The sequence below is a fragment of the Tachypleus tridentatus genome, chromosome 2, assembly GCF_004210375.1.
Source record: "Tachypleus tridentatus isolate NWPU-2018 chromosome 2, ASM421037v1, whole genome shotgun sequence".
Classification (NCBI taxonomy): Eukaryota; Metazoa; Arthropoda; class Merostomata; order Xiphosura; family Limulidae; genus Tachypleus; species Tachypleus tridentatus.
Window position 1 is genome coordinate 8849016 of NC_134826.1, and position 6131 is coordinate 8855146.

Consider the following 6131-nt stretch of genomic DNA (forward strand, 5'->3'; position numbering starts at 1 on the left):
GTGTTTTTATAATAGTAACATTATCATGGTTGTGTGTGTTTTTTATAGTAGTAACATTATCATTACATTATGGTAGTAACACTATCATGGTTGTGTGTGTTTTATAGTAGTAACATTATCATTACATTCATGGTAGTAACATATCATGGTTGTGTGTGTCTTTATAGTAGTAACACTATTGTGGTTGTGTGTGTTTTTTTATAGTAGTAACATTATCATGGTTGTGTGTGTTTTTTAGTATAACATTATCATGGTTGTATGTATAGTAGTAACACTATCATGGTTGTGTGTGTTTTTATAGTAGTAACACTATCATGGTTGTGTGTGTTTTTATAGTAGTAACACATTCTATCATGGTATGTGTTTTTATAGTAGTAACACTATCATGGTTGTGTGTGTTTTTATAGTAGTAACACTATCATGGTTTGTGTGTGTTTTTTATAGTAGTAACACTATCATGGTTGTGTGTGTTTTATAGTAGTAACACTATCATGGTTGTGTGTGTTTTTATAGTAGTAACAATAATCATCATCATGGTTGTATGTATTTTCATAGTAGTAACATTATCATGGTTGTGTGTGTTTTTTATAGTAGTCACACTATCATGGTTGTGTGTTAATGTTTTTATAGTAGTAACACTATCATGGTTGTCTGTGTTTTTATAGTAGCAACACTATCATGGTTGTGAGTGTTTTTATAGTAATAACACTATCATGGTTGTGTGTGGTTTTATAGTAGTAACACTATCATGGTTGTGTGTGTTTTTATAGTAGTAACATTATCATGGTTGTGTGTGTTTTTTATAGTAGTAGCAATACTATCATGATTGTGTGTTTTTATAGTAGTAACATTATCATGGATTGTGTGTGTTTTTTATTATAGTAGTAACATTATTATACATTACATCATGGTAGTAATACTTATCATGGTTGTGTGTGTTTTATATAGTAACAACATCATCATGGTTGTGTGTGTTTTTATAGTAGTAACACTATCATGGTTGTGTGTGTTTTTTTATAGTAGTAACACTATCATGGTTGTCTGTGTTTTTTATAGTAGTAACACTATCATAGTTTGTGAGTGTTTTTTATAGTAGTAACACTATCATGGTTGTGTGTGTTTTTTATAGTAGTAACACTATCATTATCATGGTTGTATGTATTTTTTTATAGTAGTATCACTATCATGGTTGTGTGTGTTTTTATAGTAGTAACATTATCATGGTTGTGTGTGTTTTTATAGTAGTAGCTGCACACTCATTGTTGTGTGTTTTTTTTTATAGTAGTAACACTATCATGGTTGTGTGTGTATTTTTATAGTAGTAACATTATCATTACATTATGGTAGTAACACTATCATGGTTGTGTGTGTTTTTTTATAGTAGTAACATTATCATTACATTATGGTAGTAATACTATCATGGTTGTTTGTGTTTTTATAGTAGTAACACTATTGTGGTTGTGTGTGTTTTCATAGTAGTAACATTATATCATGGGTTGTGTGTTTTTTATAGTAGTAACACTATCATGGTTGTGTGTGTTTTTATAGTAGTAACACTATCATGGTTGTCTGTGTTTTTTATAGTATTGCTAACACTATCATGGTTGTTTGTGTTTTTTTTATATAGTAGTAACACTATCATGGTTGTGTGTGTTTTTTATAGTAGTAACACTATCATTATCATGGTTGTATGTATTTTTATAGTAGTAACACTATCATGGTTGTGTGTGTTTTTATAGTAGTAACATTATCATGGTTGTGTGTGTTTTATAGTAGTAACACTATCATGGTTGTGTGTGTTTTATAGTAGTAACACTATCATGGTTTGTGTGTGTTTTCAGTAGTTATTAACATTATCATGGTTGTGTGTGTTTTTTTAGTAGTAATAATACTATCATGGTTGTGTGTGTTTTTATAGTAGTAACACTATCATGGTTGTGTGTGTTTTTATAGTAGTAACATTAACATGGTTTGTGTGTGTTTTTTTATAGTAGTAACATTATCATTTACATTATGGTAGTAACACTATCATGGTTTGTGTGTGTTTTTTATAGTAGCACACATTATCATTACATTATGGTAGTAATACTATCATGGTTGTGTGTGTTTTATAGTAGTAGTAACACTATATTGTGGTTGTGTGTGTTTTTCATAGTAGTAACATTTATTATCATGGTTGTGTGTGTTTTTTATAGTAGTAACACTATCATGGTTGTATGTGTTTTATAGTAGTAACACACTATCATGGTTGTCTGTGTTTTTTTTATAGTAGTAACACTATCATGGTTGTCTGTGTTTTTTATAGTAATAACACTATCATGGTTGTCTGTGTTTTTTATAGTAGTAACACTATCATGGTTGTGTGAGTGTTTTTTATAGTAGTAACACTATCATGGTTGTGTGTGTTTTTTATAGTAGTAACATCATCATGGTTGTGTGTGTTTTATAGTAACACTATCATTATCATGGTTGTAACATGTGTTTTTTATAGTAGTAACACTATCATGGTTGTTGTATGTATTTTTATAGTGTGTTGTTTTTTTATAGTAATAACATTATCATGGTTTGTGTGTGTTTTTTATAGTATTTACACTCTCATGGTTGTGTGTGTTTTTTAATATAATAACACTATCATGGTTTTGTGTGTTTTATAGTAGTAACACTATCATGGTTGTGTGAGTTTTTACAGTAGTAACACTATCATGGTTGTGTGTTTTATAGTAGTAACACTATCATGGTTGTGTGTGTTTTTTTACAGTAGTAACACTATCATGGTTGTATGTGTTTTTTATAGTAGTAACACTATCATGGTTGTGTATGTTTTTTATAGTAGTAATCACTTTACATGGTGTGTGTGTTTTTATAGTAGTAACATTATCATTACATATAGCAGACAATACTATCATGGTTGTTTGTATTGTTTTTTTATAGTAGTAAACATTATCATGGTTGTGTGTGTTTTTTTATAGTATTTACACTCTCATGGTTGTGTGTGTTTTTTATAGTATTTACACTCATGGTATTGTGTGTGTTTTTTATAATAATAACACTATCATGGTTTTGTGTGTTTATATAGTAGTAACACTATCATGGTTGTGTGAGTTTTTTTATAGTAGTAACACTATCATGGTTGTGTGTGTGATTTTATTATTAATGGTAATACTATCATGGTTGTGTGTGTTTTTTTTACAGTAACACTATCATGGTTTGTGTGTTTTTATAGTAGTAACACTATCATGGTTGTGTGTGTTTTTACAGTAGTAACACTATCATGGTTGTATGTGTTTTTATAGTAGTAACACTATCATGGTTGTGTGTGTTTTTATAGTAGTAACACTATCATGGTTGTTGTGTGTGTTTTTTATAGTAGTAACATTATCATTACATTATAGTAGTAATACTATCATGGTTTTTTGTGTGTTTTTTATAGTAGTAACACTATTGTGGTTGTGTGTGTTTTTCATAGTAGTAACATTATCATGGTCGTGTGTGTGTTTTTATAGTAGTAATACTATCATGGTTGTGTGTGTTTTATAGTAGTAACATTATCATGGTTGTGTGTGTTTTTATAGTAGTAACATTATCATGGTTGTGTGTGTTTTTATAGTAGTAACACTATCATGGTTGTGTGTGTTTTTATAGTAGTAACACTATCATGGTTGTGTTGTTATGTTTTTATAGTAGTAACACACTATCAACAGTTTGTGTGTGTGTTTTTATAGTAGTAACACTATCATGGTTGTGTGTGTTTTTATAGTAGTTATACTATCATGGTTGTGTGTTTTTTATAGTAGTAATACTATCATACATTTGTGTGTTTTATAGTAGTAACACATATCAAACTATCATGGTTGTATGTTTTCATAGTAGTAACACCATCATGGTTGTGTGTGTGTTTTTATAGTAGTAACACTATCTACCAGGTGTGTGTTTTTGATAGTAGCAACACTATCATGGTTGTGTGTGTTTTTATCAGGGTAGTAATACTATGACGGTTGTTTTGTGTGTTTTTTATAGAAGTAACACCATATCATGGTTGTGTGTGTTTTTATAGTATTTACACTCAAGGTGGTTTGTGTGCCTTTTATAATAACAACACCATCATCGGCTGTGCGTGTTTTATAGTAGTAACATTATCATTACATTATGGTGCAGTAAACACCATCATGGTTGTTGCGTTTTTATTGTCTTTACCACTATCATGGTTTTGTGTGTTTTTACAGTAGCAACACCATCATGGTTGTGGGTGTTTTAATAGTAGTAACACTATCATTGGTTTGTTTGTGCCTTTATAGAAAAAACATTATCATGGTTATTGTGTGTGTTTTTTTATAGCAGTAACACCATCATCATTATGGGTTGTATGTGTTGTTATGAGTAGTAACACATATCGCATGGATTGCGTGTGTTTTATAGTAGTGCGCTCACCATCCTGGTTGTGCGTGTTTTAGTAATAACATTATCATGGTTGTGTGTGTTTTATTATAGTAGTAACACTATATCATGGTTGTGTGAGTTTTATAGCAGCAACATCATCATGGTTTGTGTGTTTTTAGTAGCAAACACTATAATTACCTTATAGTGCAAATAACTATCAATGCAAAAAAAATTAGCATATATTATATATTAATTGGAATCGGTTGTAGCAGATCAGAGGCCATTTGGAGTATAAAGTTCATAGTCTTGGAACCCCACCTTTGGAAAGACATTGAATTGTTTGAAAAGCTTTTTACAGCTGTTGGTATGATCGTGGAATGGAAAAGTGGTTGTACTTCACAAAAGTTTCATGTTTTCTGCTGAGAACAGTCCGAAGGAGATGATCTGATTGATTGGTAGCAATGATGCATTATTCTTGTTATTCCATTAGCATGGACACAAATATATTATTTCAGACAAAGATAGGAGTCACCTTTCACCTATACACAATGCTTTAGTTTTGTAATAGTGGGTTAGAACCTCAAGCTGCCTTCAAAGGCTGTAGATGCAGTGAGTTAGGGGAAAGGTTGATAACTGTTTCTGGTTAATAGCTGTCTGATTTTGAGTTGTTCTTAGTACACTTTAGTCAATGGATAGAAAAACCAAAATGTTCGTTGTTTGTCCTTTAATTACACATAACATGTTGGGCTCTTTTTTTTTTTATTCCTTGAAAGCAGCAATAAGCTTTGGATGATGTTTTAAAGGGCCTGCCCAGAAGTGTTTTAAATAGATTTTTGGTCGTTTTAATTTAAAAAAGAAAATTTGATAAAAACACTTTTGCTTGTAATATTATTTTGTTTTCGTTTTAGGGATAAAGAGACAGAGTATGAGAGAAAACAAACCTTTACTGGTGGGTGGAAAACCCAAGCCTCCAACAAAACCTAAGCCCGCCTTACCACAGTGTAGGACTCTATATGCATTTATGATGCACAGATACCAGATTAACTGTCTTTTGAGGGCTGGAGTTTTGATAGGCATTTAAAAATTAAGGTGAGGTTACAGTGAATAAATTACCAACTAGAGGTATTAGTGGTATTTGAATACTGTTTATCCAAGTGAAGAAGTCTTTGGAGGTAATAATATAGACAACTGTTTTGAATGATATAGAGGAGCATTAATTTGTTCTTAACTTGCAAGTGATAAGTCAGCTGGAGGTTATCTTCTAGTTTATTTCAAGAAATAAATGTTCTCTGCTTTAAAATGTTTATTATTAATAACCATATGATTACCTTGTTCTTATAGTAACTAATATTTCAATAAATTAATCATTAGTCCCATCATTCAAGCTTTCTAAATTCCAGCACAAAGCGTTTAACCTTTCGAGAGCATAGCTCATCCAAATCATAGATATAGACAATACATTTTATTACTAGCTTTGTTTTTGTATGTTTTATTACAGATGTGTGTCAAACTGTAAATTCAGTTCTTAGTGATAAGAGGCTTTGTTTCACCACTGTAAAATAACCATAATGGCCATTTCCAAATTCTATCATATTTTCAAAGCTTAATTCAACTTTCTAAACACACATTTTAAGATGTGTTTAATCAGAATATTATTCAGTTAGTTGAACTAAACCAGCAAATTAGGTCACAGTGGTAATTTATATAAATTAATTACTATGGTTTAAATAAGTTACAATAAAATATAACACTGC